The 14,083-nt window shown below is 40.8% G+C and overlaps 1 protein-coding gene across 4 annotated transcripts in view; it reads right to left on the bottom strand.

The window, feature by feature from the left end:
* The window catches only part of CLCN3 (chloride voltage-gated channel 3), an 83,366-nt gene that overhangs the window by 55,416 nt on the left and 13,867 nt on the right, over nt 1-14,083 (bottom strand). Inside the window, exon 1 of one of the 4 annotated variants that reach the window (XM_033403577.2) lies at nt 12,485-12,590. The exons of the other annotated variants lie outside the window; for them this stretch is intronic. The gene's annotated coding sequence lies outside the window, so the exon portion shown is untranslated. Of the gene's footprint in view, nt 1-12,484; nt 12,591-14,083 lie in introns of those variants that run through there. 4 annotated transcript variants of the gene reach the window in all.

Genomic DNA, 14,083 nt, shown 5'->3' with positions numbered 1-14,083 from the left:
CTCAATTCTCCCAAGAACAGTTCATAAGTAATGCTCTACGTGCACAGGAACAAAGTCAATTCATTACATCATGACATTAGGGTAAGAGGGGTAGAGTACATGTACCAAACAATTATTCACTGACCGAGTAATTTTAGTTAACTTTCTATGGACTTCTTTTTGTGGAGCAAGACAACCATTACAGGTGACATTTGAGGTACAAATCCTCAGGCTCTATATATGAAAATCAAAACAAAGCTCACTTCTTTCCAATGACCTTCCTGAGGATATCCAACCACTATTTGATCGGCTTTACATTGGTATTTTAGGCTAATTTCACCAAGACACCACTTTACAATACCAAGTTCTTTTTCCTAGTTCATTAGTAACATCTTGAATTACAGCACTTCATAAACTTAGTATGGGTTAGGTCTCCCTAAATGTGTGACCTAACCCTTATCCAAGCACACAAATTTGCGAAGTCCCCTACTCCACACGTATTAAGTAAGAAATACAGGTGCAGAAAATGTTTACAAGGTAGTTGTCAACAGAATGTGAAGGGTGTCATATGTATTAAGAACATTGCTCAGAATAAGTATCAGATGAACCCTAGAATTATTTGCTCATTTCTAAAAATAATTCTGAGTAGACTGTTTGAAAGAGTTTTGACCTTCTGCTGACAGATCACCATTAAATGGTAGTGGCAGTGTTTTATTAATTTGATTTTAAGAATTTCTAAAAAACCCTTTACTGAGGATTCACGATGTAACCATTTCATGTTTTTTAAAGGGTTGAATTTATGTTGCCAAATTCAACTTTAGGGCCAAATGCCTCACTCATTAGAACCATGCCACCAATGTCATAGGTAGATGCCCGATGAAACTAAAATCAACTTGTCACCTACTGATGACATCATGAACAAACGTAACCTCTGAAGACCTGTAGCAAAGTCAGATTATCCTAACTCAGAATACATTTCTTGGATTTCTGAGCTATACCACAACTTTACACTACCAATAATTTGTTTTTGCTTACAAATCTCCGTGCAAGGAACTGAGTTCACTAAAAGATTGCTCTTGGCTTACTTTATTAATGTTTTCTACCTGCAGCTGACATCAAAGAACTTCATTATTCTTATTCACTGGAAGCGACCAGCTCCAACTGTCTTAGCAGCATTTAGAGTCTTTAGCAACAATCCTACCATCCATTTGCAAACCACTGTATTCACTACACATAAACAGATATTAATAAATGCCTTCCTCTCAGTAATTTTTGCTAGGAATTTAGAATACATTCATGTATTCAAATATTATGCAACCATTAAAAATTATTAAGGTAAGCTTTTGTACATAAGGCAATGCTTTTAATATTAACTGAAAAAGGTCCCGCCTCATACATGGCATTACCAGCTTCATGCGCTAGGAATACAGAACACTTAACTCTCCTTTCACCCCCAAAACCACATCCAAACAATCAGCATGTCTGCCTGATTTCACCTCAGAAGCTATACTGAATCCGTCTGCTCTGCATCTGTCACTCTGCCCGTCAGAGAACCATCACCTCCCTTTGACCTACCACACTTACCTCCCTGCTCTCACTACCTTCCAACCCACCTGCTCACACGGCAGCCGAATAATCTTCTAAAATTACTAACATATTACTCCCCCATCACTCTTTAGGAAAAAGTGCCCAAACCTTAAAATGCAGGATTTCAACCTCGCTTAACTACCTCTTCAGCCTCAGCCCCTCCCGCCTCTAGCTCCTAACTCCTTCCTCCCTGAGGGTCCCCCGCCTGTACCTGCACCTGTACCTGAACTCCCAGGGCCCCCACTCCACCCTCCCTCACCTGCCCGACCCCTCATTTTCCAGTTCTCGACTCCAATGGTGCATCTTAGATTCCCCCCCACCACATGTCCTCATGCCCGTACTGCTTCTTTACAGCATTTCCCACAACACCACTGTAACTGGTTCTTGTGGGATTATCATTTATTTTAACGGTGCTCGCTCTCTCTCAGTAGAGCACAGACTCCATGAGAGAGACGTCATTCTTGTTTGCTGCTCTATCCCGAGCTCCTGGCATGGTGCCTGGCCCATAAAGGAGGCTAAGAATTATTTGCTGAATGGATTATACATAGAATTAAGTCTAGAAAAAAGATACGAAAACAGTCAGCTATCCATGGGTAGTAGGGTTACAAGTGATCTCAATTTACTACCTTTTCTCATTCACATCTTCTGCAATAAGCACATTTGCTTTTATTATTTACAAGTTAATTCTTTCCTACCCATATTTTACAATAAACGTTACTTTGGACTAATTTTAGATTTATAAAAAAAAGTTGCAAAGATTGTACAAAGAGGTCCCGAATCCCTCTCGCTCAGTTTCCCAGGCTGTTAACATCTTATGTGTCCAGGGCACATTTTGCTCAGCTAAGCAACTGACATTGGTACATCTAAGTACCACTAAGTCAAGCCCAGACATCCTCTGGCTCACCAGCTTCTCTGTTACTGTCCTGGCTCTATTCCAGGGTCCCATCCAGGGCACCACATTGCATTTAGTCAATGCATCTCCCTCCACTCCTCTGGTCTTGACAGTTTCTCAGTCTTTCCTTGTTTTTCATGACCCTGTCCTGCAAAACATGCCCTCAGTCTAGCTTTGTCTATTGTTTCTCTTGTGCTTAGGCTGGGATTATGGGTCTTTGGAAAGAATATCACAAAGGCAAGTGCCCTTCTCGTCACGTACTGGGGGTATGTGACATCCATATGGCCTCAGTGCTGGTGGGAACATCCAGTACTCGGTTATCATTTTCCCCTCCTCCATTCTTTGGAAGTAAGTCACTAAGTCTAGCCCATCCTCAAAGGAGGAGGTAGGAGTTAAGCTCCTCCTCCATGAGGGTAGAATAGCTACATAAATTATTTGTAATTCTACATGGGAGACTTGTCTTTTTCCCCCCATTTATTTATTTGTATATGTATTCATTTGTATTTATCTTACACTTTGGTTATAATCCAATTCTACCTTACTGGTTTTTGCTCAAATGGTTCCAGGTTTGGTCACTAGGTACTCTCTCAGGTTGGTTCCAGTGTTCCTTTGACACGCCTTCATCTTTCTGTTTTTGAGCACTTCCTTCCTCTGGTACTACACATACCCTGGGCTCATCTTGTATTTTCCCTGCCCCAGGTCTAGAATTAGCATTTCTCCAAGTCAAGCCAAGTCATCACTTAGCCCTGAAGTTAACCATATAAGATTATTGTGAACCCAGGATAATCTATGTGAATGTCATGATGTAATCTGTTTAATGGCTACACTAAGTATAAGTAAGTTTAACCTTTGAGCACCCAAGCCAAAATTGCCACAAAGGACTCTCAGGTATAACAGCAACATTTGCACCATTTCTTTTACTATATTCTTCTATTTTGTTTTCAAAACTAATCTGAGTTGGGTGGGTAGAATAGATTTGATATTTTGTCTTCATTTTTCATATAAGAAAAATGAGAAACAGAAGTGATGACAGTGACGACCGTCAGGGAGCTGGATGTAACACAGACAGTATATTCCATCCTGTGCCTTTTCCCTCCTGGATGATGATGACACTGCCACTTTCGGCCCCTGTGCAATACAGCTGTAACAACATGGGTGAATGACAGTTCCTACCACTCCACTGAATATCCTACTGGCTTCATAGATGTCCAGTTAAACCAAAACTTTTCTCAATACACCAATATTCGTTCAATAAATAAAAAGGAAAACAGACTCCTAAACACTATAAAATAAGACTAGCTAATATGTTAAACAGATGAATATTTTATAAAGTAGCAAACTTTTAACAAGCTTCTACTGGATGTATGCCAATATATCAAACATGGTAAGAAGGGAGGATGAAATAAACAACATCCGTGGCTGTCCACGGTTCACTAATATCCCAGCCCCACAAAATTCAGAAATAAGGAAAATAAGATTGCTCATCAAGAGTTCAGATATGTCATCAGTACATAATGGACCGGCTCTAAACAGAACAATGCAGACAGAAAAATTAATGGCTTACAGGCCAACACAAATTAGTAGGATAATTAGACAGAAAGATAGTGGGCTTAGTCTAGGAGGAGGGCAAGCTACAACCAAAACAAATAAGAAAAGTCAGGAAAGCAAACATACAACAGAAGCAACACAGTTCACAACACAGGAGAGGCCCCTAAGCCAAACCTGAGAAGTCAGGGAAGGCCTTCTAGGGGCGTGAGGTGTAACCTGAGAAGCAAAGCACAGTACCAACTGGTGCTACAGGCAGAGGAAACATGTTCAAAGACCTGGAGATATGCCGGCCAGGCACAAGCCCCAACCTGACATTTACAACGCCCAGCACAAGAGAACCAAAGAAGGCCCATTTGCCACATGGCTAAATTTTAAGTTATAAAGCAAGTTAAACTATTCATGAAATATGTTCTATCTTCCTACATTGACAAATACACCTTATAGTGAGTTGGAAGTTCTGGCTCAGTTTTATAAATCTGAAGACAAATTGGTGACAATCTGGAAAACACTGCAAAGCATTTAAAAAAAAAAAAAATCCACCACCCAGGGGAAAAAATCATTATTTTGGTGTATCTCCCTCCAAATTTGTGCGGGGTACGGGTGTGTATATAGTATTTTAAGAGAACTGGGATCACATTATACAAACAGATTTTACCCTTTTTATATAAGCCCTTCCATTCTTATAGCTTATAATACAACACAGCAAGTCACCTTATTCAGTCACCCAATGTGCATTTTGCAGCGGGCTTATCTTAAGTCAGAATTCTCACAGTACGGTCACGTGTGCCCCACAGACCCCTCCTGGAGATGCCCAAGATCTTTTGCAGGGGGTCTGTGGGGTTAAAACATTTTCATAATAACACATTTGTGTATGACTAAAATGATACATTTGCACCAGTTTCCTATCGCTACTGTAACAGACTGCCACAAACTGAGTGGTCTGAAACAATACAAACGTGTTCTCTTCCAGCTGCCGAGGTCAGGCGTGTACAATCAAGGTGTCTCCAGGGATGCGCTCCTTCTGGAGGCTCCGGGGGAGACTTCTCCCCTTGCCCTTTTCAGCTTCCTTCTCCGGTTGGGCCGCGGCCCCTTCCTCTTAGCACCCCAGCCTCGGGTCTCGGACTCAGCCTCCTGCCTCCGCCTTGCAAGGAGCTAGCCAGATAATCCAAGAGAAATCGCTCCATCTCAAGACTCCTCACTTACTCAAAACTGCGAAGTCCTTCTACCATGTAAAGTAACCTGATGACAGGCCCCAGGGATCTCGGAGTGGGGGTGGGAGGGTTACTGAGCCTCCACAACAGCATCTGTCTTTTTCACTCTACAGTATTTATGGTACATGAGTAATAGCAGGTACACGGCTGGCACCTAGCACAAAGCCAAGCAGGGGCACCCAGATGGACGAGCAGGCACTGTACTCTGTGCCATCACGTCACCACCAAAGGCCTGTTTCCCTTCCAAATGTCCTTCATAAAACAGTAAAGGTCATTCGCTTTACGAAATAGCAACTCTTGAGTATACACCCTTTTAATGGGAAGAATACACAAAGCCTTTTTTGTGTATACCGTGGAACAATGGTTCCTTCTTGAGGAAAAGCAAAAATTAAAGTTTGGACAACTTGTATTCACCAGTGTGAGCCTGACAGCTGCCCAGCACTTAAAGACTTCTGATGGGATTGTGGGATTGGTGGCAACAAAATGTGACTTGTTGGTTTTCTGTTAATAAAATGTGTGAACATTAGCAAGATCTGCATAAATCTGAATTATGGGCTGAACCGTGTCCCGCCAAACGCATATGATAAAAGCCCTCGCCGCCAGCACCTCAGGATGTGACCAGACTTGGAGGTAAGGCCTTTAAAAAGGTAACTGAGGCTCAGTAAGGTCACTGGGGCAAGGCCTAATCCAGTAGGACTAGTACCCTCAAGGAAGAAGCAATCAGGACACAGATATACACAGACCATGTGAGGACGCAGGGAGAAGGCTGCCATTTACAAGCGAAGGAGAGAGGCCTCAGAAGAAACGAACAACCAAAATCTCCATCTTGGACCTTCAGCCTCCAGAACTGTGAGGAAATTAATTTCGGTCGTTTAAGCCACCCAGTCTGTGGTACTTTGCTACCGCAACCCTAGCAAACTGATAAATCACTGCCTCAATTTCCAAATGACTAATGCATATTGTAAAAGCATGCATGGGTAATAGATCCATTCAAAAGCACAAGATAGGCCAATGGATTTTAATGTAACGCAACACAGAAAGTTCATTAGTATGGGTTCACTTACCACACTGCAATTAACCTTTAAGAAATTACCCTCTGCCGAGTTTGGGTGTAGTATCAAAGAAGGATATATCCACAATGATCTGCAAAGGCTATGAAATTATTTCTTCTTTAACTATATATTTGTATAAGGCCAAATTTTCTTACATATTTCTCATAGGTTTCAACTGAACAACACATTACACAAAGTTGAATGAGGAAGCAGATCTAAGAATCTAGATGTTTCCTATTAAGCTAGACATTAGAGATAGTTACAAAAACATGAAACGTTGCTCTTCTCACTCAATTTATTTTTACTTTGGAAAAGTTATTTTTTCATAAAAAGAGTTATTAATGTTATAACTAGTTGTTATTTTTAAGTGAATTAATAAAGGATTGAAATTTAATTTTTAATACGGTAAATATGGATAGCTATAACCTACATTTAAAAAAAAAAAACAAGCTTGTTAGGGTCCTCAATAATCTTTTAAGAATAGAAAGGGATCTTGAGAACAAAAAGGTCTGAGAACTATTGCCTTAAAAGGTATACTTAAATATTAGTTAAAGCCAGGCATTTTGTGAATACTTTTTTTTTTTTTAATGTCTGTGGTAGCTACTCCCTTTAAAATCTATCATAGCTGCAATCATCATGATCTTGTCACATGGAACATAAGTTTTGGACCTTCTGTTAATCATTTACCTATGACTTCCAGTAGGCACAAAATTATTTTCAAAACAAAGACCCCCAACCCTGCCCACTTTTCATTAAGAGGCCTTCTAGCGGCTTCTATTCAGTCTTAGGTTTTGTTAGGCTTTTCAACTTCTTAAGGAAAACGAGCTGAATGTAAGTAAATAGCTCCGTTATAATTCCGAAATATAATTCTAAAATCACTGCTATCTAATATATATCAAACCTTCAGCAAAAAAAAAATCACGATAATAATATACCTTGATGACTTCTGAAACTCTTCATACTGTCCATCTATTCCAAGATACTCTAAGATACACCTATGGATCCTGCCAGATCATCATAAATAATCAATGCCTGTACCATATAATACAGTACCCTTGTGGAATTAGGTCTTGTGATTCAAGTCAGCAATACTGATGGATGTTATCACAAAAGCCCTGTGAAAATCACTGCTGTTTACTCCAAGCAAAGTCTTGAAAAATCAGTCTAGTACATAGATAGGAACCACTTCATAATGTTTCTCAAAAATGGATTATCTTAATATCAGTAATAGGGCTTCTGCTGAGAAACTGATTGGGTTTTTCCTCTCATAAACACTGTGAATCACTTAACTAAACAGGTTCCCTCATTTCACTTGCTGCTACAAAGCTTAGAGCCAAATTCCTAGTCCCCCCTCAGAAAGTAAGTAGTATATCGCTAATGTTTTCATTGGCCTCATTCATCTCTACATTTTATGTCATTTCAACCTGTTTTCCTTTTGCTTCAGCCTTCTCAAATGCTTATGTTAATTACTGAATTTTGTGTACCTTTATACGCTGCTTTACGTCCTTTCTTTCAAATGAAGTAAAGCATTAGTATATTACTCACTGTAAATACATTCGCACTTTTACCTAACAAGATGTAAGATCCTGGTTAATATGAATCCACTTCTAAGAAACAGCTCAGTTTCCTGGGGCTGACACCATGCTTCTGTGTCTAGCAGGACAAAGGACTGGACCCTGGACTGGCAGGTTTGGCCAAATCCTAAGAGGTATCCTGTAGATGGTCAGCCAGCTTCTGGCATGGTCCCTCTGCATCCACTTCGCCAGGCCTTTCCTGCTGAAATTTCTAGTAGAGACAGTTCTGACAAACACACCACCCAGAGGGTATGTGACAAATAAAATCACAACATTTTGAATAAAGCTAAATCTAACAGTAGATATGCAAATGAAAATGCTGGAGTCTCTTGTAACAGCTCAGAAGGTTAAGTGTTTTTTTTGTTTGTTTTGTTTTGTTTTTTGCAGTACGCGGGCCTCTCACCATTGTGGCGTCTCCCGTTGCGGAGCACAGGCTCCGGATGTGCAGGCTCAGCGGCCATGGCTCACGGGCCCAGCCGCTCCGCGGCACGTGGGATCTTCCCGGACCGGGGCACGAACCCGTGTCCCCTGCATCGGCAGGCGGACTCTCAACCACTGCGCCACCAGGGAAGCCCCTAGGTAAGTTAAGTTTGAGCAGAGGTGGAAGGGTCACAAGACCTAGAACAGAACGACCCACCTCTCAGCCCATGCAGCTCTACGTGGTTTCTGAGTTCTGAGGCTCAGGATGTGATACATATGTGAAACAGAATACAACCATCTGTGTGATGTCTCTCCATTCCATTCCCAGTGATTATATGTCCCAAGGTCTTGGGAAAAAAAATAACACCTGACATTTGAATTTAGTATTTCCGAGTTGGTTTAAGGTTCTCTACAGACAGGAAACGGAAGCAATCAGGAGCAAGCCCTCTGGATGCTACCGTTCCTTGCCCACTTCCTCTCTCGGTTTGTGACACTACCATCCACACACAATCTAGAGAGCTGGGAGTGACTCCTGATACAGCAAGTAAGCCATACTATTCACAATTCACGCATGACGAAGAGGGATAGAAGAATCTAAATGTTAAACTCATTACCATCATTAACACGAATTAACCGTTGAGAGTTCATTTGCTGAACAGTGGCCGACTCTAGTTTTTACCCCGTCAGCCAGTTCTCTTACTCCCAGTGAGAGCTGTACATTTAAGAATAACACTTCAGTTGTACAGAGGAACGCGCGTGTGTTTCATCTTCAGTGAAGCAAGAACCTTATGGTTCTCTTTAATGAAAACAACTCTGACAACAACACCTTGGCACACTCTTCCTGCTACTTGTAATGCAAAATTTTGCATTTTCCAAAGAATCTGAATTTTAGACTAAAGTGACTCACTCAATATACTTAATATAAATACATTATCAAGTGTAATTTTTCAGCTTTTCACTAGCTTAGATTTTCGACACTACTAATTAGTCATCATTACTAAGGATAACTTCTATTTTTTAGTCACAGTGTGTTCTGGATTATTTAGGATTCACTCTGAGCAGACAAGGCTGATTTCATTTTTGAGATTTGGGTCCATCTCTTTGCTTTCAAAACAAGGGCTAGCTATGTAACAAATAAGTAACTCAATTATCCACTGGAGTCAGGGGAGTCCAAAGTGGTTTATCTCTACAACCTAAATCCTAATCCAGAGTCGTATTTTAGTTTTAGAACTATATCTCTTTTTAATACTACCAGCAATGTTCCTGACATCTCACTTGAACGCTAAATTAAAAGAAAATTGTTCAAGTTGGGGGAATAAAGTCTAATACACCTAAAGGGGAAGGAACACAGGAGAAAAGAGTACCACTGCTAGTTACAGAGGAAAAAACTGAGGCAAAGTGACTTGCAAGGGTTACAGAGCGAGTAACTGGCAGAGCCAAGATGTAAGTTCAGGTCTACAACTTGAAAGCCAATGAACATAAGATTTCTACTCAACACATATGCCAAACACTACCAGTTCTTTCCAGTGATTAATTATTCTTTGGTATTCTAGAGAGATATTGAGTCATAAAAGAATATTTAAGACTCAACTGGGCTTCCCTGGTGGCACAGTGGTTGAGAGTCCGCCTGCCGATGCAGGCGACACGGGTTCGTGCCCCGGTCCGGGAAGATCCCACATGCCGCGGAGCAGCTGGGCCCGTGAGCCATGGCCGCTGAGCCTGCGCATCCGGAGCCTGTGCTCTGCAATGGGAGAGGCCACAACAGTGAGAGGCCCGCATAATACACACACACACACACACACACACACACACACACACAAAGACTTGTCCATTGTCTATTTCCATGCTCCACACACAGAGCAGACACAGAGATGAGCTCTCTTCTTGGGCACCTGCCTTGACCCAGGCAGGGAGGTCTCGCTGAGGCCCGCACTTCTACCGCAGGACTGTCCTCTCCCAGCTACTGTGAACAGAACCACTTCGGCTCTGCTGAAAGAAAGGGTATCACCATCCTACCCAGGACATTCGCTGTCTCACAACCTAATATTTTTTCCTACCGCTGGGCCTTCATGCATTATCTCCCTTTCCAGAACACTCCACAATACTAAACAGGTATGGAAATAATATCCTCTTTTCGAGATGTAAAATTTATAATCTGTACCACCCAATTTGACACTTAGATAGTTGTCGTCAACCACTGTTCCACAACTTGTACCTTCAACTAGGCTAACTCAGAGGACAGACTCTGTATGAGAAACATTAATGGTTGCTTACCCTATGGTCATTCCAACTTCTCCCTTGTTAAAAGAACCTTAATTTTGTTTGGTTGGTAATGTGCCTAACTGCAAGGAACAAATCATGATTGTTCTAACCAGTCAAAAAGCCTCCTAGTCAGTGATCAGTCTAGGTGTGGTCATGTAACCCACTTCTGGCCAGTGACGTAAGAGTGTGTTCTGTGTTCTAGAAAATTGTCCTCCCTGATAGAGAAAAGAAAAAATACGAAGAAAATACAAAAAAATACAAAGAAAAAAAGAACAAAAAAAGACGCTTTCTTCCCCCCTTGCCCCTTCCTTCCTACGTGACACTGTGTCCTATGGAAAACCATGAGTGAAGACATCACCAACACTGGACGGCAGTGTGGAAAGATAGAAAGAGTGAGGTCCTCCTGTGTCTTTCTACTGCCCTGCATTACTTCTCTGTTTCACACAAGGGCCAAGGAGCTACTTAAACACAGAAAAGTGGGTATGCTGTTAAATTTCACCTGATTTTTCAAATTATGAATACATGTGTTTAGCTGGTTTATAACTTGTAATTAAAATTAGGAAAAACTCCATCAATGATAAGGTGAGCCAAAGATTAATAACAGCAAAATACTGCTGCTGCTGTTTTTAAATCAAAGAACATTTAACAAAATAGCCGGAGAAGATACAAGGCGTGAGAACCTGAAGTGCTAACATTGAGAGAAGAAGTGAAACAGGTAAACCTAACAGCTTTGGTCACTGTTTGCCCTGAGTCGCTTCCTGGTTCAGAGCAGCACCGTGACTGAGAGGCCCAGCTGGGAGCTTTCGCCAGTCTCACGGGGCCACGGAGACAAAACCACCAAGGCAAGTGGACTTGAACGGGCCAATATCCTGGAGAAAAGAGAACAGTTCATGCCATGATGCTTTTCCCTAAAAATATCTACAATTCCTAAACTTCGTGAGCAAGAGGCTGAGAAACCAAGCACACGGCAGTGGTTAAGAGACTAAAATGATAAGCAGAGCTGTCATCAGTTTCAAAATGCCAGAGAGACAGAAACTGAATTTAAGGGCCCAAAAAAGAGAAAGTCTTCGTAAACACACTTTAGTAGGTTTTCTACTAAAATCCTCAAGGGGCTGTGCCCTAAAAATAAAGTCAGCCCAAAATAGACTAACCCTCAGAAAGTCTGAAACCAGGCTGAAAATTCTCTCCATCTTTGATGGGATCATTGTAATTGGATCCTAGACTACCTGCCTGCCAAAAAAAAACTAAATACACTACGGTGAAGATATCATCCAGAGCACCTATAATTATTTGTATACAATGTCCAGCAGTCTGTAAAAAAATTACAAAGCCCATCCATCCACAGTCAGGGCCAAAAGACTGAAAGCCAAGAGGAAAAAGGGGCAAAAGATACAGACCCACAGGTGATCCATACATTAGAAGACACAGACTTTAAACAAGTGATTAATAGGGAAAAACACACACACACACAAACACTGAATTTCCCCCAGAATACAGAAGTCTACTTAAAAATAATCAAATGGAGGGACTTCCTTGGTGGTCCAGTGTCAAAGAATCTGCCTTCCAATGCAGGGGACACGGGTTCAATCCCTCGCCAGGGAGCTAAGATCCCACATGCCATGGGGCAACTAAGCCCACGTGCCACAACTACTGAGCTTGCATGCCTCAACAAGAGAGCCTGTGTGCCGCAAACTACAGAACCCACGCACCCTGGAGCCTGCGCGCCACAACTAGAGAGAAGCCTGCGCACCACAGCTAGAGAGAAGCCCATGCACCACAACGAAGAGCCCGCACCACAACGAAAGATCCTGCGTGCCTCAGCGAAGACCCTGCGTGCCACAACTAAGACCCGATGCAGCCAAAAAAATAAAGAAAAAAAATAATCAAATGGAAATTTTATGACTGATAAATAATTGAAATTCAAAACTTGATAGAAAACAATGAGATAGCACTACACACCTGTTGCAACAAATCCAGAGCACTGAGAACACTAAATGCGGACAAGGATGTGGAGCATTGGAACGCTCATTCGTTGCCGGGGGGAATGCAAAATGGCACGGCCACTCTGGAAGACAGTTTGGCAGTTTCTCACAAAACTAAACATAGTATTTGATCGAGCTATCATGTTCCTTGGTATTTACCCTAATGAGTTGGAATATCCAAATGAAAAAAGGAAAATACAGAAAAGAGCATAAGAGACACAAGGATCTCAGTGAAAAGATGTAACACATGTGAATGGAGTCCTAAAAGAGGGGTCGGGCAGAAGTGGGGAGCAGGGGAGATGGCAGAAACAGTATTTGAGGACACACTGGTCAAAATTATCCAAAGATGAAATAAAAAATAAATAAATAAATCAAGTCACAATTCAGGAGTTCTAGTAACCCCAGCCAGAATAAATACAAAGAAAACCAGTTAGGCACACTATGGTTAAGCTTCTGAAAAACCAAAGACAAAGAAAAAAGCCTTAAAAGAAGCCAGAGTAGGGGAAAATACAACTGATAGCTGACTTTTCAGCAGAAGGCAAATGACACCAAAATTACATCTTTAAAGTGTTCAAAGAAGATAACTGTAGATCTGGAATACAGCTGCAAAAATACCCTTCAAAAACAAAGGTGAAACAAAGGCTTGTAACTGTGTGAATTTATTGCTAGTAGATTATAATTAAAAGAAATACTAATGAGAGTTCTTCAGGCGGAAAGATAACTATCCCAGACAGAAACATGAAAATGCAGGATAGAATGAAGAGCAATGGAAAAAGTAAAGCCACAAAATCTAAATAGGCATTGATACAAGATGACAATAATAATGTCTCATGCAGTTTAAAATATATAAAGAATTAACAGAGAGGACAACAATGGCACAAAAAGCAGGAGGGGGGATAAAAAGAGGTAAAGTATCGTAAGGCCCTTACATTTCCCATAAAGTGGTAAAAGTAGTAATTTATAGTAGAACTAATAAGAGTGCATGTTATAATCTCTAGAGTAACCCACCAAACAGAATATAAGAGAATGCATTACTAACAAGGTACTGGGGGGAAGAGAAAGAAAGAAAGGAAAAAAAGACAGCTGTGACAAATAGAACATAAATATAGTAGATTTGAACTTAAATATATCAGTGGTTACATTAAATGTAAATGGACTACATTTACATAAAACCAATGTGAAAAACAAAAACTCATATATATGCTGGGTTTTGGTACAAAGATAGCCAAGTATTTCAATGTAACCGAGTAAAAAGTCAAGAAACAGACCTACAGAAATACATCCACTTGACAGATGACAAAGATGTCAGTGCATTCTCTCTGGAGAATGGAAGGTTTTTTCAATATATGAGCCAACTAGTTATCCATATGGGAAAAAAATGAACCTGAACACTTAACTCACATCACATATAAAAATTAATTGCAGGTAGATTATAAATCTAAATGTGAAAGACACAAAAAATAAAACTTCTAGGAGAAAACGAGAGAATATCTTCTTGACCTTGAGGTATGGGAAACTATCTTAAACAGAACACGAAAAGTATAAAAAATAAAGGAAAAGATTAACTGCTTTTCAT

The sequence above is a fragment of the Orcinus orca genome, chromosome 6, assembly GCF_937001465.1.
Source record: "Orcinus orca chromosome 6, mOrcOrc1.1, whole genome shotgun sequence".
NCBI classification, from domain to species: domain Eukaryota; kingdom Metazoa; phylum Chordata; class Mammalia; order Artiodactyla; family Delphinidae; genus Orcinus; species Orcinus orca.
Note: the sequence above shows the minus strand (reverse complement) of the source record. Positions and strands in the feature narration are given on the sequence as shown.